Raw genomic sequence first — 26,030 nt, forward strand, 5'->3', positions numbered from 1 at the left:
AAGCTGCCAGTTAAGCTGCATTGCCTTGGCACTGTTGCACAGAGGAGTTTACTTGATGATGGCTCTCAGAGTAGATGGCTTTAGCTACCACTGCACATCCCCCACCTTTAGAAGCACTAGACTTACTGCTTCCATAAAAAGCAAGCAAAGAAAGTGAGTGGAGCTTGCTTTAAAGATATTAGCAACTTTAATGTTAAAACACAGATTGCTTTGTAAATGGTGTCAAACAGCAGCTCAAAATATAGCACCATATAAAATACCCAATGCAAACAACTCCACAGGTGCTGACAGAGAGGTGGAAAGACAAATATTTCCAAGTAGTTCCCAGTTCCCTGTCCTGATCGGGCAATTCAGGTTTTTGTGGGATAGGAAATAACATTCTCACCTTTGTTATTTTACTTCAATATTTACTGTTGGTTACTCTTAAAAGAGGGGTACAAACAGCAGTGGTTATCTGTTCATCTGGAGGTGTTCTAAGTGCTAGAGAAAAAAAATCAAAAGGACCATTTGCTCAGCACTGCTTTCAGGTCAGGTTGAAAACTAATTTAGGCACTTTTCTTTAGGAGAACCTCTCACAGGGAGGGAGGGGGGTTGTTCTAAAAGAGAATTAGAAAGCAGAACTAGAAATAAAGCAAGGGCCAAATGTATCCATGTTGTGCCAGCCTTACCTGTTCCCTACTTATTTCTGGTACTGCTAGCAGCAACACAGAAAAATCGTACTGACTACACCCACTCTGTCTCACCAAAGGCACTTGGCCCAAAAGTAGGTTTTGTCAAAGCCTATCAATCACACATCACTAACCTCCTCACAAACAAGTCTTGGCAGGTTTACACTGGCATAACACGGGGGCAAGAGAATTGTGAAATTAACCTCTGCTCAGGGTCTAAAGTGAGCAAATCACAAAAATTACGCAGGCAGCGTAAGTGGTGAAAAGTAGAATTTTCCACTAACATGTTTCTGACTTCCAGTTTTAATAGTCTCAGGAATTGTTATTAGAGTGATCAAAGGGAGAAATCACAAATGCGAGAAATCTGACAACTAAGCATCAAGCTAGTGTGGCAAAGGAGATTGCTTTCTTTCCATTTCCTGTTAAATACTGCTTTTGGAATTTTATTTTGATGTAGATTTGACAAAACTCGCATTGCATTTCAGTTTCTGGTGCATAGGTCTGCTGAAAGAAAAAGAATAAAGCAAAAATGAAGAGACTGTCAGAACAATAGCTGCTTTAAAAAACAAGAAATCTGCCGAGGCTTTAGGTTTAGAGAGTTTACTCTGACAAATAGATTAAAAAAGTCAATGGGGAAAATAACCTCTTGCCTACTTTTGCAGCCCCTTAGGGCTATTCTAAGTCTATTCACTAAGACTGAGGTGTTTCTCTCTGAACTTATAAAAAATTATCTGTGCTTTTATTGTTGAAGTTAGGAGTATATTAGATATTGTTCTTTTAGTTCTTCTAAAGACTAATACGATAGCAGGTAAGTTTTCTTTTTTTTTTTCTTCCATCAATTCATCTATCATTTTAATGTCACTTTAAAAGATATAAATACAGACTCTGCAAATTTCAGAATAAGCTTAGCTTTTGTTGTTTGCTCATGTGATTTTCCAGGAATACTAATAAATACATGGAAAAATATCAGCTGTTCACTTACTTTAAATATACCACAATGAGATGAAGACATTTCCAAGTGCCTCAATACTCTTTATTTTTACCATGGTAAGCATTAAATGCTGGTGTTCTTGGAATACAAGTTTACTATGTTTTCCCTAGAAAACGACCTGAGTATTTCTGGCTTCAACTTATCATATGATCTTTGAATTAATTGTTTTGCTGAATAAGTGGCATGCAGCAGTTAGCCTCTTGGGATTTTTCTTCCATATAAGATTTGAACTTCCTATTTATAAATTCTCTTCCCATAGTTCTTTCCTGGGAGTCCAGGACATTTCTCTGTAAGAGGCATTTCAGGATCAGGCTTCATGTATTAGGTGTGAAATGTGACCCTGTCTCTCAATTCAGTTGCTGAGTTCCAGCAGGCCTTGGAAGCACAGGACATCCCAAAGGGAGCCTTTTCCCTCTTAGTACAGGAGGTAGCACATACCACCAAGCACAAGGTTCTGACCAGTGCAACAATACAATCAGACCAAGTTGTGTTCCCATCCCTGATTATTCAATTTGTCACACTAGACCAGAAGAAACCAGAATGTTGAGAGCCAACAGATCCATGTATCCTCTATAAGGAACACCTCTTAGAAGATATTTGTAGAAAAGATTGCAACACTTTAAAGGAGGTTTCCTTTAAAAATACAATTTTCTTTAAAAATAAATATTTAGTGGCAGAGTGAAAACAATATGGAGATTTAATTAAAACCTTAACATTTCCTTCAAAGCTGCTTGTCAACAATATTTCCTACACCAAAACACACTATGGCATTTTGCACAGTGGTTGTACACTTCCTTCCATGAGTTAGAGTGAAAGTACTTTTTTTACTGAATGATACTTCCTCTTTTTCCCTGGGACACTTATGTCATAAGGAACTTGATATATTCTTGAACTAAGCCTGAGCACCTATTTTCTTTCTTTCTTTCCTAGTCATCTTCAGAATTGTACTGAATGAAATGTTGGGCTGTGGGTACTGCAGTCACTGATCAACGCTCCTGTTCTTCACATTGTTCGGGTCTGTGCAGATCCATCACATCCCTGGAGCAGCAGATGCCTTTAGCACTTGTGTATTCACTGTGTAGAAACCACTGTGATGTATTTGAGCTTAATTTCTGCTGTTTCAGTGACTTAAAAACAAAACTAAATCAGGTGGAAAGGGAAGTTCTGACTGGGGCTACATATCAGTACCAAGGAAGTCACCTCCCCAGAATAAACCTCTCCATATGAGGCCTGTCTTTCCTTCTCTCAGACACTGAAAATGCTGAATGTATAGAAATAAACAAATTTTCTGCTTGGGTACACTACAGCCAAGCACTAGTAAATTCAACAGATGTCTCCTGAATTTTATTTTTTGGTTGGTTTGGTTTTTGTTGTTTCTCATTTTTGGGGATTTTTGGGGGAGGTTTTTTTGTCTTTGGTTGGTTGATTGGTTGGTTGGTTGGTTGGTTGGGTTTTTTGGTTGTTTGTTTGTTTGTTTGTTTGTTTGTTTGTTTGGGGGTTTTGGGGGGTTTTTTTGTTTTGTTTTGTTTTTGTTCGGTTTGGTTTTGGGTTTTTTTGGTTTTTTTGGTTGGGGATTTTTTTCTTTGGTGATTTTTTTTGGAAGTTTGAAATGAGATCTGTAGTCATGTCAATGATTCTGGACTTTTGGCTAGTGCTATACCACAATGCAGAAGTCGGTTACTCGGTGGAACTCATTGTCATGAGATATTTTAATGAAAAATTGGTGCTGCTTGTAAAAAGGAAAACATATTTTCTAATAGAAGAAGACTTTTCACAATTCTAAGAATTAGAGAAAAACAACTTCAATGTATTGATGACAGGAAAAACAAAATCCATTTGAGCTGATTATTTTACAGATACTTACAAGACAGTTTCCTTCACTGGCAACAGATAAGGCATGAGAGGAAACTGTATGTATGATCTGATTCAGCATGCCTGTCCATACATGAATTTCATGAAACATGCTGATATTTATGCCCTTGACATTCCCCACATAGTTCTAGAAATTATCAGCTTTGTTTACTTTTCCATGGCAGTGCATGCATACACAATTGTACACAAATGTTCCCCTCACCAGCAGAGTGCACATCCATAAATAAAACATTCCTTAGAAAGGTTATAGACTGAACTACAGAGAGGATCAGCAAGGTCCTCAGGAAGATGTGACATTGGGACTGGAAGTCTTCAGGGAAACAAAAATTCTGGAAGACAAGGCTCAAAATCTTGAAGGTGATGCTGTGACAGTTGAAAAATTGAAACAGTCATTGAGAAAATGAATGATTTAGATGAAAGGTATAGTAATTATATGGAATACTCATTCATGGTTGTCTCATGCTGATTAGTTTGTATCTCAACACCTCTTTCCCGGCTCCTGCCTTTTGACTATATGTAGAAGATGTTGAAGGCTCTACTCCCCAGTCTAGGCAAGCACACAAGGGTAAAGGACACAAAAATTATTCTGTCTTTGTAAGAGACAAATGTTACAGCATACCCAGTAACCTGTGATTTCTGAAACATGGACCATGTCCCATCTTACTCCCCAGTCACCAGGTTTAACCAGGGCTCCTCCTCCAATGATTGTCCTAATTCCTACACTTTTTCTTTCTCTTCACCTCCATCTCCAGCACTGGTAATGCCTTTAGAGCCACAGCAGGCTTTATTTGAATGCTCTATATAGTCAGGAACTGCAAACCAAATGAAAGCAGTTGTCTATTTTGTGTCCACTGAAAGTTTTGCAAATTCTTTTGAGATGGGCTGAGACAAGAACTTGTGGGGACAAGGTAAAAGAAGATCTGATTATTCAAGATCAGGTTTAACTGTAAGATATTTGCCAGAAACCCATTTAAAGAAACTTGTAAGCAGGAGCAAGTCCCTTTCCTTGAATCTGGTCACTAGAGAAGCAAATGTTAAGACACAAATTAGACCACAGGCATTCCACTTCCTGTGCTAAATATAAGGTGTGTTTACATTTACCCATACATTTGAAATGCTATAAAGGAAGGTGTTTTGCTTAATTCTTTAACTAGTACTGGTTATTGCCGAGGAAGAATCTTTTTACTTGGTCCATGCTTTTCCTTACTATATTGTTTTAGATGACCAAAGGTATTGGGCAAAATGGGGAACACATGGGGAAAAATGAGAGCAGGTTTTTTTATCCCTTGCCTAATTGAACCAGCCTTTCCCCACAAAGCCCTGTGCCATTGCTTAGTTTTCCTCCCATATCTATTGAGGTGATTCCTATTATGGGAATAATTCATTTAATTCCTTTAAAATAATATATTTTTTAAAATCCTTTGTTTAGACCCTTTTAAACATACTGATTCTCAATCATCCAGCCCAAAGCCTTAGATGAAGTGACAATTAGGTGTTAAGAGCTAACCAGATAATCACAGAGGTTATCTGTCTCCAGGCAGCCACTAAACACCTAAACAAGAGTAGAAGTATGAAAACGTGAGGTGCTCAGGAGCATTCATCCCTAATAAATTCTGAAACAATTTGAAACATTTTGCATTACTGGCCTGCCTTTACAGCCCCACGCTGCTGTGACACATCCTGGCGTGTTTAACAGTACCCACCTACTTAGAAAACTCGGTGCTCATGATAAAAACATGACGTGTTCAAACCCATAAATCTTGCTGAGGCCCCTCTTTTTCAACAAGGAAACATTAAGAAAATCCCTCTCCCACATAACTGCAAATCATACAGGCTCATTTCATCAAGGGGAGGGTTTTGAGATGTGCTTGACCCTGAGATCAGCTTGGCTGGTTAGAGCATGGTGCTAATAATGCCAAGGTTGTGGGTTCTGCCCCTGAATGGGCCATTTATTTAAGAGTTGGACTTGAAGATCCTTGTGGGTCCCTTTCAATTCAGCATCTGCTATGATTCTTACTGCTTAGGAATCCTTTTGTTTTCAGAGGTGAAGATTTCATGTAAATTATTCTGTCAGTTGACTTGGAGCTCTTCATACATCCTTCCTCCATCTGCTAAATTCACAGAAATATAAGACTTACCATTACAAGATTCATATCATGTTCAAAACAAAAAGAATTTGTAATGTAATAAATAGATTTTTTTCTCTCTCTCTCTTCCTTTCTCATGTAATTTTTACATTGATCCTCTTTTTTTTTTTTTTTCGGTGAAGATTGCACGCTTTACCTACCTGATAGATATCTAAGCGATATTCAAGAGACAAATCATTTGTATAGTGCTTAGGGTAATATGTTCATATTAATAATTTTTTTTTCTTTCTCAGGACACTAAAATATGTCTGATAAAGCATGATTATCGCCATAATTAAAGTAGGGTACTTGCCTTATAAATCATTTGATATAATGCTGACCAGCTGCTGTTGTGGTGAGAATGCATAGATGAAATGGGTTATTGCAAAACTGTGCTTGAGTGTATTCCACTACTCTGATAAGTACACAAACATACAACAGAATTTTCTTCTCAACACTGAGCCCAATTTATCTTGAAGTAATTCAGCTAGCATACCAAGAATGACAACAATAATTAATGTGACTGTCTTTATTTCTTTCATTATCTCCTCAGGTTTGCACATCTATGAGGAGGTTCTGTGTAACCATGGTCCTGTATGCCATGGAGATTCCAAAAGCAGAGACCTTTTTTTTGCCATTCAAGCCCATAATTTTTATCTGATCTAAGATACTGGCGTAGATGTGCTCTTCAGTTATGTCACATTACCACTGTACCCATGAGTTTCAGGCAATTTTAGGGAGTGTTAGGTCCAGGTAGTTTTACAGTGGCTACATTAAAATCCACAAAATCAGAGCCTTGCTGAAGTGAGAATCAAAACTCTCATGCACTTTAGGGGACATTGGTTGGTCTTCCCTTAACTTTGACGTGTCAAAGCTAGTAATACCATGGTCATGAGCAATAATAAGGAATCATTTTGGTGGCCACAGATTTTCCTAGTATCATTTCAAGGAACTGGCTTTTTAATAAGAAAATATGAGAAAGCATTGCAATACATTCTTAGAGAATGCTTAATTGAATGCTGCACTAAGACTAAAATTATCTCTGAATATAAGGCTTCCCAACTGTTTTTGTTTTCTAATCATCTCCTTGTATCTGTAGGTCAGACTCTGTCCTCACTTTAAACTGCAATGTTCCCTCCTGCTCCCCCGCAAAATATTTTCAAAGAGTTTGAAAATGATCCTCCTCAGATCACCTTTCATAAAAGTTCTGAATAAACTGAACCAAATGTGGCTTGTCAGAACAAGTTACAAACCTTATATTGCCTGAAATATTCCTTAAAAGGTAAGGGAAATCAACATGCATGTGAACTATTTAGCCCACTATTCAATATTTTACAATCTGAAAGTGATTAGCAACAAGACAACTAATAAATACTTCCAGAGATACTCAAAATACATACATACACATTTATGTAGGGATTACCATAATAATATTATCACTAACAGAAATATGCACATACGAAAACATCTCAAAGTAAACATAACATTTGCACATAGTAAATACCCATATGTCTCAATAAACACAATTTTAAATTTTAATGTGGCAAGTGTGTGGTTCTTTTAATTGAGGATGAAAAATTAAGAGCAAGCCCTTTACAGGGTGAATCCTGCCATTTTCAATGGGCAAAGTTGGCAGAAAAGCATGGCACACCCTGTGAAAATAGGAGGCATCAGGGCAAGGTCTATAGATAGTGATTAGAGACAGAACACCAGATTAAAGTGCCATCAGAACTGCAGCACCAAAAAAAGGTGTTGTGGTCTGCTTAACACTGTAACTACATTCCTGGTTTTGGCTACCAAAAGAATGTCTGCTCTTCTTTTTTGAACTAATGGCAGATGTACTCTGTTTCATGTTTTTTTTGTAGTAGTGACTAATGCACAATTTTTTCTATTTCTCTGAATCCACTGCTAGTTACAGATAGCTTTGCTTGTAATGCTAGCAAAAGAATAAATGAAGAGCAAAAATTTGTGAACATATTCTGAAGAGCAAAGTCTCTCATTTGCTGTAATTTCCAAATGCTGTTCTTTTTTTTTCAATGTCTTGATTGTATTGCTTATAAAACTTTTTAAAATTAAACACAGTTCAACAGGACTGAATTCTTCCTGTGGCTACATATTTTAGAAAGTCTTTGATTTTAACTTTGATTTTTAAAGTGTTGGGAATAACAATATTGCCAGCCTCAGAATGCCTTCATTGCCGGCCTTCAGAATGCCTACCTTGCAGGCCTTCTTTGAATATATGTACTCTGTCATTCTAACACAGACATTTGTAGCCAGAAAACTTTTTCCTGGTCCTTGCTTCTGGTAATTCACTATTCCATCTTTCTTTTCTTCCTTTACACTATTTGCAAGCATACCAGTTGTCTCAGAGAGCTGTTTTCAGAGAGCTGCAGCTTTGCCATTGAAGTCTTCAGCAAAGACCTTCACAGATTGATTTTGAGATATCAGACTGTGTTTTCATTACCAGCTAATAATCAAAATGAAAATATCACTTAAATTCTCAACAGAATCAGTGTGTTATGGGCATACTGATAGAACATAAATATCAGAAAGCTAAGATGACATAGAGTTTCTGATTATAATAGTACTATATGAAACAGATACAAGATGGCATATGTTTCTAGCTGTTCCCTCCCCCTTTAACGCATAAACATAATTTGTTAACATTCGGGTGAATTTAGTCAGGACTCCTGAATACCCCAAAACAGCTTTTACAGTTTCTAAAATGGATCTGGTGCCTGGGTTTTTCTTCAAATCCCTTCATGCAGAATGGAGACTGGACAGCAAACTTTCTAACTGTGCCCATGCACTCATAAACATCTGTAGCAAACCATAATTCTGCTGAATGCAGGAGCCACATGGCCATGACATTTTGGTTGTGAATGTTAGAGAAGCATGTGGCTCTGAATCCTAATGTTATGGATTTCAGGGATCTCAAGTGGAAGCCAGCTCTCTGAGTCATGCAAGCATTCAACACATCCTGGAAAGCTCTTGAAAAGCAAAAGACATGCAATGTAAAGGTCTTGTAACCTGGCAGCAAAAAAGAGGGTCAAGGTGAGGATGGAAGGAGCATCTCTCGGGAAGGGAATGGTTAAATGGCCATAGCCCCAGGAGCAGGCAGGCAGCTCCACCACTGCAACAAACAACAAATTATTAACACTGGGCAATTTAGCAGCTCAACTTAGAATAAGCAGCACATTGGGCACTGAGTACACAGTGGCAGACTGTCTATGACTCTCAGCTACCAGCCAGCCAGCGAATTTTATTTTTCGCCCTAAAAAGAGTTCATTGAAAACTCCACTATAATAGCCCACTCTGTACCTAGGAAAAATTTTAGAGGGCTGAGTCCCAGACTTCCTTTTTGCAGGTGCAAGGCAGTACATTCACACCTCCAGCTCCAGCCACTGTTTCCAGGGTTGAGCTACCAGGCCAGACTGTAATACAGAATTTCTCCATTTTCCTTAATGCTTTGTACCACCATAAGCAGGTCTGGCCCATCCAAATCCAGTCCCCCAGAGATGTGCAATCACAGCAGTGTTAAGCCAATGAACAGCAGAATCTAGATCCCAGGTCTGGAAAATCTGCCCCCCTCAAGCAGATAATTATATCAATGCAGCACTATTTTTAAAAAGGGCACATTTCTTGATCATACCTCACACTGCAGAGCTTCTGTTCAACTAACTACACGACAGTCTGTTAACACTACAGGAAATCCCCTGAAAGCTGTGTTTGTTTGACCAACACCGACTAAAATTAGAAAAATATTAAATGAAAGCAGCTGGTCAGCTACCAGCCACAATATTATCCCAACTTCCTTCACAGGAAATATTATAATAACATTTTATTTGTTTTTTCCCCTACTTGCTGCCACTGGGGTGTAATATTTCTTTCATGTTGCTGATAGATCAAGAGCACTTCTGTTGGACTCAGGCTGTACTACATGCTGACAGTGATTTGCCCAGCATGGACTTTAATTCACGATCCAGTCAATGTCTAAGGGTGCACCAGGGCAGGAGGGAGCGGAGTGAAAGCAGAGACTATTGACTGCTCTACCCAGGGTTACATGCAGCTTTGTTCTTCATTCTGGTTCAGTATTTTGGCTTTTGTAAATGTATAAACAAAAAACCTCAGCAGACCTCGGCCTGCGACCTTTCTGAAGACACAGATCCAGAACCATGGGAAGTGTACCATGAAACATCTGGGTGCTATGTGAAAGTTACTCCTGACACTGGGACCATGTGTGTCTGCAGGTTTCTGCTCATCCTCCCTCCGTGCAGGACAGCAGGGAGTGCCCGCACAAGGACTTTGCACCTCTCCTCCAACATTGCATTCTCCCCTCTACTGCAACTTTTCTGCTTCATGCTAAAGTCTCAGCAACACCAATCAGGGGCCATAAACGGGGCTTGAACTCCATGACATGAGCCGCCCATACTCCCAAAACTCCCAGATGCCTCTGGACTTAGCCTTCAGCTCAGAGGGGTTTGTGGCCCTGCCATATCAAATGAAGCCAGTTTTGCCTGCTGGCTCTTTCACCCAGATCCTTGCAGAGGAAGACAGCCTGACCCCAAACTGTTGGACTGTCCCCAGCCAGTTTTGCATATTCCTTCTCCCTCAGGGAACGGTCTTTGTTTCTCTGCTGTCACAATGGTTTTAACACCCCATTTACATAACACCTTTTGAAATGGACCCCCGAGGTCGGGGCTACACTAGGAAGGGTTTGTTAGGAGAGCTCTGTCAGTAACCAGTCCTACTGTGACTGCCATTGTACCACCAACAGGACACTTCTAACACAGCTTTTGCCATTTCCTTCCATAAAATTAGCTACATCAGCAAAAACATTTCCTTTCCAGCAAAAATGTCTTTATAAACTTCTGCCAGTAATGGAAATCCCTTCTGAAAAATTATGACATGCTTTTAATTGTCCTCTGCATCCTACCAAAGATTTCTGCTACAGGCATAGCTTTATGCAGCTACAGTTATGCTTTAACATCAGTTTAAGTATACCAGGTATAATCAGTTCACAGGTTAGTGATAGCTCTTTTTCCTCAGCACATGCATTAAAAAACAATATGGCTTTCATCCATCTTCAGTAACCAAGGGTTTGTGCATATGGAAGCCATATGGAGCGTAAGAGCCTGCCTATATCAGAAATTATAACAATATATAATAATGTGGGAATTTAAACCACTGTAGCTGGACAATATAACTCCCTTTTTCCTCCATAAGGATGTGAATGTATGTGTGCATATGAGTAAAATGAATGGGTTTATCCATTTTAGCTTCTGTTGATTTGAAGTCAGTTTATCTAAACTGGAAACAAAAATTGTTTATTTCTGACTAAGAATGTCCACATGGAGAGTCGTGGCAAAAAATATGCAGCATTTTAACTATATGAGTATCATTTGTCATTCCTACAGACACAATTGGTTCTATATCAAAGTCCTATATCTTATTTTTGCATATAGCTTCTTGTCACTACCAGCATTTGCATTTTAGCAATTTGCATTTCTTCTTGCAAATTAAAAAAAAAAAAAAGTGTTCAATTGAGATTTGCAAATGAGCAAAGGCAGCCAGGTGAAGGCAAGCAGGAGAGATGGGGGAGGGTTGAAGGTGAAGGTGAGAGGGAGATAAACAACAGCAAAACAGCAGCTTTGCTCGGAAAGGTTTGGTTTTTCCTCCAGCCAAACTTGGTGTGTCCAAGTTTGCATCATGAGTCTAGGTAAGGTGATTTTGCTCAAATGGCATCAATAACTCATTTTTAAGAGCACATATTTATTGATTTCAGGGTATAACATAATTAGGTCTTGTATTACTCACATAGGCTGTACAGTTCCCGCTGTAAACCTAGATATTATTCAGAAAATCAAAGTAATCTCTTGTGAGTATTAAAATAACAATACATTTGAGAAATGATTGCTACCATTTTTGAAACTGCATTAATGTTCATTATTTATGTAATATACAAGTTTAGAAGGGGCTGATTTTTTTTTAACTTCATTGCTAGTATAAAAAAAGTCTTCGAGTTCTTGGAATCAAATGAATGCAAGTTTCCTTTTTTGTATAGGGTGATGAAGAGAAATGTATCACTGCACATTAAAAATACATCTCACATTTTATACATTTACGCATGTGGTGCTCTTCATGTTAAAAAAACCACACACACACAAAAAAAAATCTCAGAGCACTTTAGAGAATTCACCCAGAGACAAAGCTATTGTTCAGGAAAAGCCAGATTAAACAAACATGCCTGTAGTCTTGACTTGAAGGCATTTATGGAATTAACATTCTGAGTCTCAGCTGGCACCATGCTCCAAAGCTGGGGGCACAACATGCAAAGCCTTTGGCACCTATGAGTTTCCACTGATATTCCCATTATAGACAAAAGCCCAGCATTTTAGACAACTCCAAGTCATTTCTGAATATGTGCATTAATGGAACCAAAAGTTTTAATTAACATTTGTGGTCTTAAATAATGTGGTACTTAAAAGACTGTTGGAACTGCCCTGACATCACCAGGCAGGCAGTGAGTGACATGACCTTAATACAGAATTGATCTGGCTAGTCTGGGTTATTAATATTCAAGGGCAGCTTAGTTCTCCATACAGTGCAATTTGTAAAGATACCCATGATCAGGGATTTATGGAAAACCTAGACTAAATGTGACTAAACAGTGGAATATTTCCTCTTTTATCTAGGATTGCAATGCTTACAGTCCTTTGGAAAAAAGCCCTAGGATCTGTTCCTTTTTTCATGCAAAGTAACAGGTACAGGGGCCCAGTCTGATCTTGAGTTTTGACACGGCTCACCACTGTCTTTCATGCTACATGCTAACACCAGCTTTCACAATCACTCTAGCTCCTGAGACAGCCCTGTGTCTGCAGTCATAGCTGCTACAGTACACAGATAATTCAAGGAAAAAACAGCAAAGCACAAAGGTCAGTCCTTGACATGACCCAGGATCACAAGAATGAGTCCATATCAACCACCAGGAGATAGTGCTGTTCCCAGCTCATTAGTTGCTAACACACAATATCTCTGAAATACTGACACTTTGCTTGTTCTGGTTGAGCCTGAGATCCTTCCCTACCATACTAACATGGTTCCTAAGTCAACAGTACAAAACCTAGTGCAGGAAGGTGGAAAGTACAGGATCCATAGAGGAAAAAATAAAAATCCCCAAAGGCATGGATGCACTCGATTAATTAGTCAGGAGCCAGTGGCATAGACAAGGGCCTGGTGTTGGTGGAAAAGAGCAGAGTAGCTAATTCCCAGCCTATGGTGTAACACTGTTACAAAAAGAAATGACAGATGTCATTCTGACATGTGTTAACCAGAACATCCTGCGTAAGACATGGGAAGAAATTGTCTCACTCTCCTCATTGCTAGCAAGCTCAGCAGTACTTCTGTGTCAGCTCTCAGTGTCATACTTCATGAAAGATGTAGACAAATTGAAGAGACTGAAGAGAAGAGCAGCAGGAACAGTAGTAAGATGTTTAGAGAATGGGTATAATTAGGAAGAAATGTATGATAAACCCTAACCTTCACACTCTGGTGTGGTAATGAAGGAATCATTGAAGTCATGAGAAGCATTTGGCAATTGGTTTATTTTTCAGCAGAAAATTCCTGTGTGTGTGTGTGTGTGTGTGTGTGTGTGTGTGTGTGTGTGTGTGTGTGTTTGTGTGTGTATGCACGCGTGTGTGTGTGTATAAAAAAAAGTTTTATAGCTCTGGCAACTATGTGAAAACTTCAGCAAGGATGGGAGATTTTTAAAATTAGATTAAACATAATTTGGAATCATCTAGATAACACTTCTTCCACCTTAGGCGAAAAGGAGGAACAAGACTACTTCTGTGGTCCAATCTATTTTGAAGGCTTCTGCAACATTGTACTCTCCCCATTTTTCTAATACATTCTGCTGTGTTACAGTCGACTCCAGTCAATTAATATGTCACTTTTTTTTGCCACGATGAGTCTCCAGCATAGCCCCTTCCTACTCTTCCCCAGACACATTGCACCAACAGACCTTTCTGGACAATTGTCAGGACGAGACATTCGGTATTGGAATAAGCATTACTTGGAATAAGCAGACATCATTGTTTCTAAAAGTTCCAATGTTGATTTGATTATTTTGCTGAGAAATAGAGTCAGACAAAATATCTTAATTTATATATAGAGTGCCAGAGCCAACCAAGAAATTCTAGAAGTAATGCTTAATGCTTAATAATGATACGCCACAGTGTTTAAGATTTGTGTCTGATAATCAGGACATCGATGTGTTGCACTTTGGGAAGACTTAAAGTTGCATACTTACTACCCTCTGTGACCAACACATGGTTGACTACAAAGAGCTGCTTCTCCACCATATTTCCATATATCTCGAACCTGCAAACAGTACTGCAGGTATGGATTTTCTACATAGAACCAAGAAAATCCCTCATCTCAGTGCCTTAGGTTTCTCTCCAGCTATGTGTCATCACTAAATTCTACCAATGGTATTGCAGTACTTCATGGAAGTCACTTTTCCAGAATTCTCACCATTTCCACATTCCTTTTCTGAACTCCTTCTATATGATCCAGCTCTTATTTGGAAGTCTCAAAAAAGAGACCTAGCAATCAAGCTAGGTTTCACCATTTCTGGCCAGAGTACAAGCATTTCTCCTACATGATAGGCTGCATTCCTGTTTATAAATCCTATCACTAATCTTATATCTTCTGGATCCTCATGATTTATGATCCACACTAACCCCAAAACTAGTTCTGAAAACCTGATCCTAACCAAATTTCCTGCCCTATGTTTGGTTACCTGGTATACCTGCTTTCTTGCATCATTTGATTTTTCATCCATTTTTCATGCTGTATCTACAACTTGTCAAAATAATTCTGAATATTAATCCCATTTTTCAGCACCCTTTGCTGTCTGTCTAGCTTCATATAACCTGAAAATACTGCAAACATATATTTCCCATGAGGTTCATATTGTGTCACACTGAAATAGATCAAAAAGGTAACAAGATCCCTGCAAAATATTAATCAAGATTAAATTGCATTTTGACAGGAAATCCTTTTTTTGATAACCTGCATGTGGTCATCCAGCCAGTTTTTGTAGTGCTGTATAGATTCTTCAACCAAACTGTGTTTCCATGGTGTTCTCGTGAATGTCCTATGACATGGTGACAACATCCCTGTGAAGTATTTATCATTATCCCTAAGACTAAGTAGCAAGAAAGTTCCTAGTGTTACCCTAGAAATTATACACCTAAGCTGTAAACACAGTCTTTGTAGAGTAACTATAATTCCATGGAAGCCTAATAATACGGAACTACAGAATTTATCGTTGCTATTGACTTTACCATTTATCCTTTCAAAGGCTATATACAGATTCACATAATGACTCAAAAGAATGTTGTTGAGATAACTGGGGCATATTCTATGAAAACCCAGGGAAGATGCTCCTAAAGCCATACTGTGTAGTTCAAGAAGTCTGTATTGCATTGGTTGCTCATGTTCCAGAAGGTTAGCATGCCCTACTGTACAAATTCTTGGTGTAATAAGGTGGGTTCAACATCTGCATGACCCTGGTAGACCAGTGCCTGAGCTGTTTCAGAGATGCTCAGGCTTCACCAGCACTATGGAAGCGTCTTACTGACAGTGACAAATCATGTTGGTGTATTCAGGCTTTGCTTTAACTCTGCCTTGAGTCTAAGAAACAGGCTCACTTTCCATTTGTCTTCATTGTAGGTGACTCTAACAGGTAATGACTGCTGGCAAACAGCAAATAGCAATAAAGCCAAAATAATATTCTGAAATGGGAATTATATCAACACCCAACACTGCCAAAATGTGCTTTGCTCTAAGGACACCCAGTTCTTGGATTTTCAAAACATTTGCCTCAGCATACAACAGACGGTGTAAGAAAAAATCTTAATCCTTCTTCACCTTCCACAACAAAAAAAACCAACTAAACAAAAAACTCCACAAAACCCAAACAAAACAAAACAAAACAAAACAAAAAAAGAACAACGTTGTTGCCCTGCGTTCCCAAAGGAAAGGACCAGACTTCCTAAAAATGTCTGGCATACAAAAAGAAGGTAAGGAATGTGGCTGAATTCTTCCAGAAATAAAAGTTGCTAGTGGGAAGGATGTGGGTTTACCAGAATTCATGCCAAGTTATGGAAGCCTACATATTCACAACTCCCTACCAAACAAAAACATAACATTAATCAAGGTGTGAGAAAGACATATTGCCTCTGTAACTGGGGAGAGAAGCAGTTTGGTCATCAGAAATTTCATAAGTTATGGCACAAGGGTATAGGAAAATTATGAGGCTTAGAAGTATTCGGAGTATCTGGACTGTTACATTTTGTCAAAAACGTAGATTAGTTTTTATTCCTGAATATTTTTTACATTTTCATCAGATATTTTAGTATCAGGATTAGTAAGCATTCAGTGTCTCTTAGACACTGTTTTAATGAAAACATAACCTGCAATTAGGCAGTATTTGGGGGAAAAACCTATTGGTTGGAAATCTGTTTCCCTATTGACATTAAAAACAGTCAATATAACTCTGTGATGATGCAGAAATTTAACTTTTGTACATTTTTATTACATTCAGGATACCAAAGATAACTGGATTTATTCACAGAACGGCTGTTATTGAGTTCAGTTTTCTGGTACAATTTCCTTCCCATATAAACCCATAAAAAGTATGATGGCTGAAACATTAGGAATGCTTAAAGCAGAAGCTGATGTATCTCCATACAGAAAGAACAGATAGATTGCAATCTGTTTAGGTCTTTTACAATTTTTACTGTATTAATAAGGAAACACTGTGATTACCAATCAAAAAAAGACTCAGGAGTGCTGCTTGTAAAGTGCACTATTATAAAGATTTATATCTGTATCTGGGGAGTAATATAGAGCATTGATATTTTAAGGAGCTCAGTTCAAAATCTCTTTATTCAATGAAAGCCCATGAGAGTGAAATATATTTTTCCTGGGACAGCATCACTGTTTGTTTATGATAGAAGCTATAAATTTTTTTCCAAAATTATATGTATGTCCAAAATATCTCAGAATTAATTACAAGAGAATTTTCTTGCATTTAACAGAAATATTTTAGAACATGGTATTAGGCAGTCAAAAAAAAATCAGCTCCTGGTCCCTACATTTGGTTAAGTCTGAACAAAAAGATACCTGTGTTCAGCATATATTTCATGAACCAAAATGTACCTCTCAAAATACGTGGGGAAGGTGACTGCTTACATATATTTAAAAACTCAAACCACTAAGAGAAGAGGGTGAACCAATCCTCCCACTGGGGCTTGAGGGGAGACCACAGGGAATTCACCTTTCTGGAGGCAGCTTGTTCTGCAGGTTGCATATGTACATACTTTTGGCTACATTCTGTCAGCCTTTTGCAGGACCTGAACTTGTCCTTTTTGAATCGAGAACCCATACATAATGTTTGCTTACCATTGCATCTTAAAAGAACAGAATGAGGAGCTAGAACATGATCTAGCAACTCACAGCAAATCCTTCCTAGCACTTACTCAACAGATGCCAGCAAGTTGTCTATGATGTAAAATAAATGGTTACTTTTTTCATACAATAAACTGTAAATTCATGTGCATGCTTCTCACAGCACAAAGTACCATGGCAGTGATGTGTTTACAGAATGTTTTTGTTAAATACTGTTGTATTTATTCTGTTAATACAACAAAAGTCTTAGCAGTTTGTGCCTGGCTTGACTGCATCATACCTAATCCTTTATGGATCAGGAGAGCTCCTGATCCTTTAAGAATCTTTAGGAATCAAAAAAATTATATTAAAAAATATTTTCTAAATAGTTTTTACTTTTCTAAATAGTTTTTTACTTTTTAATATAATTTTTCCCTTCTTCAGCTCTCTGTCTACTTCAAAGATCTTCGGTAGGTCCTGAACCAATTCCACCATTCTCTTTGCTTTAGGTCACATTTTGATGTGCAGACGGGGAGAATACTATACCACACCATTTCAGGTCTGTTTTGGCACAAATAGACACACTTTGGAAGAGCACTGTATACCCAATATATGAGGTTCATCTAGAGAAAAATTAAAATGTGGTAATAATTTAATTCCTTTCTTCCTTCCTTTTAATTGTTAAAATGTAATCTCATGGCCGTACTCTTGTCCTTAGGGTATGATATATATCAAACCCATATGTGTGTAAGTGGATTTTTTAAATGTACTATGAAAAGTAGCAACGCACTGAGATCAGAATCTAAGCAAGTAAAAAATAAGACGCATAGGAACTGACGGCATAAATCCAAAGTTTATCATATAATTCCCAGATCTGTGTAGCTGGTCCCTAGGAACATAAAAAACCCAACAGTACAAAGGAAAACATTTTCAGATGTACTTCTTCTTCTTTTTTTTTTTTCCTAAAGATCCTGCTGCAGAGGTTATATCTGGCAGTGGGGAGTTTTTTCTCTTATCTTCAGTTCCCACAAGAACCAAGCTTGAACATCAGAGCTCCCTAAGCCTAATAAATGAGAGTATTCTTGTCTGCTTTATCTTTTTTTTTTCTTCTGCCTAGTCATATGCTGAGGAAATAAATACATGATCTTGTTTTCAGAAGAAGCTATTATATTAAACTGAGGGTGTGAGCCTATCCCATCCCCTGGGCTCCCACCTAGACCTGTGTGGCAACATGCAGTCACCAGAATGCACAAAGGGTGGCTGTTGCTCTCCTTGGAGCAATCGTCCTGGTCTTTGCTTTGGAGCTAGAAGGAAAGTGGCCTCTCTGCAACTTGCTGGTATTGCCTCCCCACAGCCACTCTTGTTCTGATTGCTCCAACAGAATGGGGTGCACATCACAATCAATTTCCATAAATATTCACGTACGCCTCTTTTGCCTTCATTTTCCACAAACATTCAAGTACTTGACTCATGTTCACATGAACGCTCCCAGAAAGAGAATGTTAAGCTTACATGCTTGAGCACTTGCTTATAGTAAATTTTAAAATAACTGAGTATGCAAGTCATAAGATGGGAAATAGAGTGTCTTTGCTGGTCCCTGGCAGAGAGGCACTTAAATAAACCTGGCAAGTACCTGCTTATGTCCTTCTCATCTACAATTATGTCTGCACAAGCAGTTTTATTTGGAACAGTGGACTCGCAATTTGCTCCTCCACCGTAGTTCAATGGATGTGGCATGGAGCAAGAAGTGTACAACCCTCAGTCTTTCTTTCCTCTAGAACAGGAATGATTCTGTTCTGTAACCTGTGCCATATACTTTGGGATTTTCAGACAAAATATATTGTTTAAGAGTTATAAAATATTACTGAATGTTGCTTATCATGTTTTGCATTGAAAAGACCTTCCATAGGAAAAAATCTTCCATATTCTTCTGCAAATGGTCATGGACCACAAAGAAACACAGTCAAAAAAGCATATTTTTCTTAATGCTAGTGGTATTTTCTGAATTCCTGAGTTCTCAAACTGAAACACTTAAGTCTGAGTGCAACCAATCAGCCTCAGCTTTTATACTTTCTTCAGCCGGGCCAGCATTTAATTTCTGGCTTATATACATTTCTTCTTTATTTCCTAAAGTTTAAAAAAGTCAGAAAGATGTGATTTGGACACAGGAGGTGGAATTCCAGATGGAAAAAGAGAGCTTTATGAAATGAAAGAGAGAAAAGCCAACAGAAAAAACTGAGAAATGAAATATCCAAAAGAGTCACTAGCTTGAACATGGACACATGAGGCCAAATTTGTCCTCAAAGTATTTCTGCTCTTTCAAACCTGATGGATTAAGCCTGCTATTTGGTTGCTGAACAATCTGTACTAGCAGGAGAACTACTAGAAATGGCACATAATTTACTGAGAAGTGGCTGTATTTGCTCTGAGCTGTAACTGGTTCCACAGACACCACATAAAAGAAGCCCACATCAGTGTCTGGCAGTTTATTTCACCCTGAGCCAGCCAACACATTTTCTCTCCAAACCCCAACGTGTCTGTTGCACAGAGGAAGGACACCTGGGGGTAGCTCCACTGCACTTGGAAAAACCCAGCCTCATAGCAAGGCCTTTCTTATTTACCATCCAAATGTTGCTGTATCTCTGAGCTTTGCAGACTGCTCAGGCCTCAACAGACTGTGAGCAAAATTGGACCCAATGAGAATTTGCAGTAACTCGCTCTGCAGGGCTTGATTCCCCTGCCTCCTGCAAAGTGTCTCTGAGGACTCACACGCAGACACCATGCAGATCAATAACTTTACAGTACAAACAGACAGAAACTTCCCCTTTTGGGAACAGAATAAGGCAAAGTCAATTAATGTATGACAGAGAGATGAGTAATTGAGCCAGGAGTATTTTAATAGGATATACCAATCTGGCATTTCCATTTTGCCTGGTATGTACCTCCTGATCCAGAATCACTTTAAATCAACTTTTTTTAAAAATCCCTCTGAGGCTGGGAGAAGTCATTGTCACTTTTAAGGTATTGAAGAACGCTGTTTTGAATCTCCAATACAAAATTTGAACATAAGACTCCACTCACTGCATTTTCTATTTTCTTTTATGTGTAGACTTGCAGTGGCATAGCCCAAACTTCCCAGGCATACATACATACTCAGTTCTCAGACTTTGATTTCAAAAATGCCAAGGTTTCTGTGCCAGATCTTGACTCTTCAGTGGCCAAGAGGCAAACATTGAGAATGAAATAACTAAAATGAGAGCAACTTCCATCGGGAGTCAGTATTTTATATCATGGATTCTGAGGTGCCACAGGAATTTCCTTCCCTAGGGAAATGAAACACTGTCTCAGGCACGGTTGTACCAGGGAGAGAGATGCTTTTTGAGGCCTTGTTCTCTGTTGCAGAACATCTGGATTCTGTGAAATACCTGCTTGTCCTAAAGAAGCCCCAGCAGCCATGGTGAACCCAGCAGCAGCAGTTCAGGCACTCTGAGGTTGAGATGCTTTGGGGAGGAGAGTGAGTTTCTATGTCAACTTGTGTGACAACAGCAGTACTCATTTTCTGAATGCTGTGGGAGGATTCGTGTTTAAGTTATGAGATCAGGTTTGGAGACATGCAGAGAATATTTCATTTTTTAAAGGGGGACTGTCCAGACTGTGAGAGAACAGCACTGTGGAGGAAAGCATAACCCATTCCCTCATCTTTCACCCTGCTCTGTGAGAATTCCTGCACAGCTCCCACCATCAGCTTTTATTTGTTTGCAGTATTTTACACACTCACCAACATTTTCAGCAGCTGTCTATGATTCCAGATACAGTTTGATGTTAAATACAGTAAGTATCTGGGAATAGTAAACATTTGCCAGTAAGACAGGAAAAACAAAAAGATTTAGCAAAGAACCCTTAATGAGAACCATGGGACATGTTACAACTCTGCTGAGGATGAATGTGCTTTGCAAAGGCATTTGCATACTGTCACTCCTCCCAGTGTGGCTATTTCCTTAACCTCTTTTTAGATTGCAAACATGATAGGCCTGTGCAAAATTTCATCGAGGCTTATCCCAAATTGAGGATAAAATTATCAATGACTAAAACATGACTCAGGCAAAGGAGACTTAGGGCCTAATTTTCTTCTAACTTTTAGTAAGTTTATGCCTGTATAACAATTCTACTGACTTCTGCGTTGTTTGCTATATTAATGTGAGCAAAACCAGAAGCAGACTCTGACAGCTTCAGACTCATCCCATGTAAGAAGTCAAATCAAGGAGCTTGTGCTTGTTTAGTCAACAGCTGAATTTGATCCTTAGGCTGCTAATAAACTATGCCTCTCCAAATTTTATGGAAAGTCCTTTGAAGTCAGTGGACATTCAATTGCCTTTTGTGGTTTTAGGGGAATAAACGGGGACCAGATCAGACAGGGATAAAGATGTAATCCCCTCTACTCAATATACTTAATAACCACAAAAAACATACCTTCTCTTATGACCCCATGACCATTCTGTTATGACACAAATATGAAAGGAGGACCACATCTTTTATAAGAACAGAGGAAATTTTAAAGGTAGTTCATGAAAGCAGTGATATCATAAACTCTGTTAGTGCAGTTTACATAATTTACTTGTCAAGAGATATTAGAGTCCCACAAACGCAAGCTGATTTGTGTTTGGGGCCACAGGAAGGAAACACTTTGAAGTGGTACCATGTTGTGGGTAAGTGGAAAGCTATCACTTTGCATTAAGCAGTCACTGACTAAAGGTTCTGAGAGGTTTTTTAAAAAGCTGCCTTTAGCTAAGGAAGCCCATGTTGTTTAGTTTCCCAAATGTCAATGGGACAAGAAGGAGTTTAGAGACTGAGTCAGGATAGGGGCTTTTAAACCTTGTCAGGCTCTGAAGTGTTCATAGGAGGCACTGGCAGAAGGAAGAGCCTGGGAAAGTTTACACTCTCTGAAGTCAGGGTTTGTGAAAAGGACACATGGCCTTACCTTTAAGCATTAACTAGAAAGAGGGTACATGTTGCTGCTTTACATAAATCTATCAGCAGTACAATGTGTACCATGTGCATTCCTGACTCCAGGGCAGTTCAAGAAAAGACTTCTTTGAGTTATAGAACATCAGCCATTTTCTTCTCTATATTCCAAGCTGAGCTGCTAAATATACTCTAAAATGTAAAAATACTGCTTTGGCATGTTAGCAGAGGAAATCTACATTTGTTCCTTTGTTATTAGAGACACTGGAAGCACAATCTGACTCCATGAGTTTTATGGTGATTGAGATTCTTAGCTTTCTTGGCACTGGGACTGATGGCATACTTCCACACTTAAAAATTCCTTTTACTGTTGACTGAAGTGCAAGGAGTTGTCAGTGCTAAAATATTACCTTCATGTCCATCACAAGTAGTGGGGTTTTTTCTGCACATTTTTGAGTAGTCTGGGAAATCAATTGATAATTAGGGAAATATGTCTGTTAATATACCTATAATGTAATTAGTGTAATGCACAGAGCAAAACTGAAAAGCCATCCTAGTAGATTTCTGCACAAGCTACTTTCTCAGTCTTCTTTTTATTGGAAAGGCTTTGCATCAATAATCCTAATTGTAAGTATTTGCTTTAGGGTCCTCCTGCTCCCAGTGACATAGTTTGGTTGAAAAGTGGCTGCAATATTTTGTGTTAAAGCTTCTTGTGGTCTGGCTTTCAGTGCGTCTCCTTGAGTAGGTAAACATGACAGCACAAAAGTGCCTGGAAATGCAAACAGTCCCTGAATTATTATGCCTATTACTTTTTATTAGTAGTAAAACCAAAAGAAGCAAGGAACAGTTCTATTTATGCAGAGCAGTTAGAACATAAATAATATTAAAATGTTACAACTATAAAACTACTTATGCCATATTAATTTAATTCTAATAAAAAGTAGGTTTTGGTCTTGCCTCCATGACATCCAACGTGGTGCAGCTTTGCTTTCATCCAATATTTATACTCAAAACCATTTTGGTTTAGGAAATAAACTAGTGATAAAAAATTACAGTCTCAGAATATTGGGCTTTGACTAGTCCCCTGCTGCCCTTTATACTATGTTTCAGTAAAATACAGTACATCTTGCTGTTTTATTTCATTGTTTGTGGCCCATGCAAAATCCTATTGTCCAGCTGCCCAACACAAATGAACAACAAATCAGAACAACCAGAAAAGCACAGTGACTGATTAAACTAGGTCAGAATTTTTGCCTGCACCATTAGAAATATGACTTTATTCAGATTTTTGGTACATGTTTACATCACCTTGAATGGCACTGAGGAAGCCTGCTGATGGAGCATTTTATTTTTAAGTGCTACAGACAAGCAAACCATGCCAGCTCTCCTTAGCACATATTATCAAGTTGTTTGGTTCTGTTGTTTTTTTTTTAATTATTCCAAATTAGCAGGGTGATCCTGCATGGGATTAAGCAGCATGTAAGTGAACGAGGAGAACTACAGTTCAGAGCAGACATTTGAGCTGGATGCGCTCATTTGGACAATAAAGTCACCTCTGAGCACCCTCACTGCAGCATCAGTGCACTCCAAAACAAAGGCTCCCTCCAAGCACTCTAATCCCCCTCCTCACTGCAGCATTTTGATGTCAGCCCCAGCTCAAGCCTTCCTTGCCTGTTTCAGCACCCATGATCTGGAAGAAGCCTGCAGGAAGCTGTGGGGTTATAAAGAGGTGCTGCACAGGCAGAGGCAGTTTCTCATCCACTCCCTTGGGGTGAAGAGTCCAAAAGACCAGTTACCTTTGGAATAGGTTTCTGGGAACATTTTACTGCAAGGAGGGAAGAATTAGCTGTCTCACCCAACAAAAAGTAGTAGTATAGGGAGATACAGCAAGCTGACTTTTAGTTTTCCCTCTTTAAGAATGTTCTTGGACAGAGAGAATTTAGCCATAATTTCATCATGTTGTCAACTCAAACTTTGGGAAATTGACTTCATGAGCTGAGGAACTAATGCAATTAGGTTTTATACTTATCTGTGTCTTCCTTGTCTCAAAACTTCTCCCAGAACCAGAGTCTTAGATTCTCTTATGTCTCCTGTCTCTATCAGGCGAGAGACACCACTTGCTCTGTTTCTGGCTATAAATCCACCTCCTGAGAAACAGGATAATGCCTGAGTTTTACCTTTTTTGACTTTCAGGGCGTTGCAGTCATTCAGCTGAGGTCCCTCTTCAGTACCCAGACAATTTCCATGAAACTTTAAAAATGCAATAATATTTCAGATCTACCCTTCTATCAAATTTGTTTGAAACTGGCAGCAAGCTCATAGGTCATTAGGAGGCTACTGATTCAGAGACAGAGCAATTTCATTATTCCATTAGCTGGAACCCTGTAATCAAACCCTCTGTACAATCATGAGACTTGTTTACAGATCATAAGACTTTGGAAAATAATAGACTGTGAGTTGTTTCCAGTTTCAACATGGGATGAAAATAAAGACAAATATTACACTGAAAAAAAAATTAAAAGGAGCAGCTAAAATGGCAAAATATTTCAGATCTAATGTTACTAGCTTAGAAAATACACTTGTCACCTATCAAAAAGACTAAAAATACAGAAAAGCTTTTTGGCTTAAGCAGTAAAGTATAAGAGAAGCTTGAAAACTAAACAAAATGTATCTGCATCCTTCAAACAGAAGAAATCAAGGAAAAAAATTTGATAAACTCTGTTACATTTTATATAGCCACAGCTCTAAAGAAGTTTCTAACACTGTAAGTAAGTCATATCAGGTAATAAAAAATGACAGCTCTGATGGGTTTTTAAAAAGTTTCCCAGAGGAAGGTACAGAAAACTACAGCTTCATAAGTCTGATATCATTAGGGTCAAAATTGGTACAATCAATAATAAGGAACATGGGCAGTAGAGGTGTAAATAAATGATACACTGGACAGCTTCTGCAAAGGGAAATCATACCTCACCAATCCATTAAAATGTAATGAAAGTGTTAACAGTAGTAAGCAATCCAGCTGAGAAAGTATTTTTTGATTGAAAGAAATAGGTCTGGCAAGATCCTTCCCCAAAAGCTTTTAAAGACATTAAATCAATGCGCAATAAAACTCAAAGTACTCTGATGACTTAATAATTGGTTAAAAGACAGGAAACAAAGAGTTAAAGTAAAGTAGGGGTTTCCTCTTAGAGGAAGGTTTCCAGGTCCTCAGGGACACATGGGCAGACCTGTGTGCTTCAACATACCATAAATAATGTGGAACAGGAAGAGAATGGAGAGGCTGAGAAAGTTTGCTAATAACACAAAATTTTTCAGGATCTTCAGAACTGAAACAGCTGAAGTCACAAAAGATTCTCACAGTGCTGAGGGACTGCACAGTGCAGTATCAGCGAAATTAAGCACTGACCTGCAAGAAGTCATGAACAACCAGGAAAAAATTCTTAACTACACAGACAGAAATATAGGCTTTTCACTAGTATTGACACTAGGAAAGATTTCTTGGAGTAATTTTGAATACTAATCCAGAAACGTCTGTTCAACTTTCAGCAGCACTCAAAAAGGCCAGTAGAACATTAGAAACTATTAAGAAAGAAATAGCAAAGAAAATGGGAACATTATTCTGCCTTGTTCACCTATAACTTTGAATGCTGCACATATTGAATATTTTAATCAGCCACCTCAACAAAGTTACAGTAGATTCAGAAGAGGCATTGTGGATAGCGACAAAGCTGATCAGAGATGTGGAGGGAGTGCCATGTGAGAAGTGAATAGATAGAGAAGGAGTTTTCAGCTTGGAAAAAGGAATAACTGAGAGGAAGAGCAATAGACAATCATGAGCAGTGTAGGAGAGGTGATCAGGGAAAGGTCATTCACTGAATGACTCTAACAAGTAAAACACAAAAGGGGACGTGCTTTCCCATACTTAATTACATCAATGGTATGAATGTAATGAGG

The sequence above is a fragment of the Geospiza fortis genome, unplaced genomic scaffold (genome assembly GCF_000277835.1).
Source record: "Geospiza fortis unplaced genomic scaffold, GeoFor_1.0 scaffold95, whole genome shotgun sequence".
NCBI classification, from domain to species: Eukaryota; Metazoa; Chordata; class Aves; order Passeriformes; family Thraupidae; genus Geospiza; species Geospiza fortis.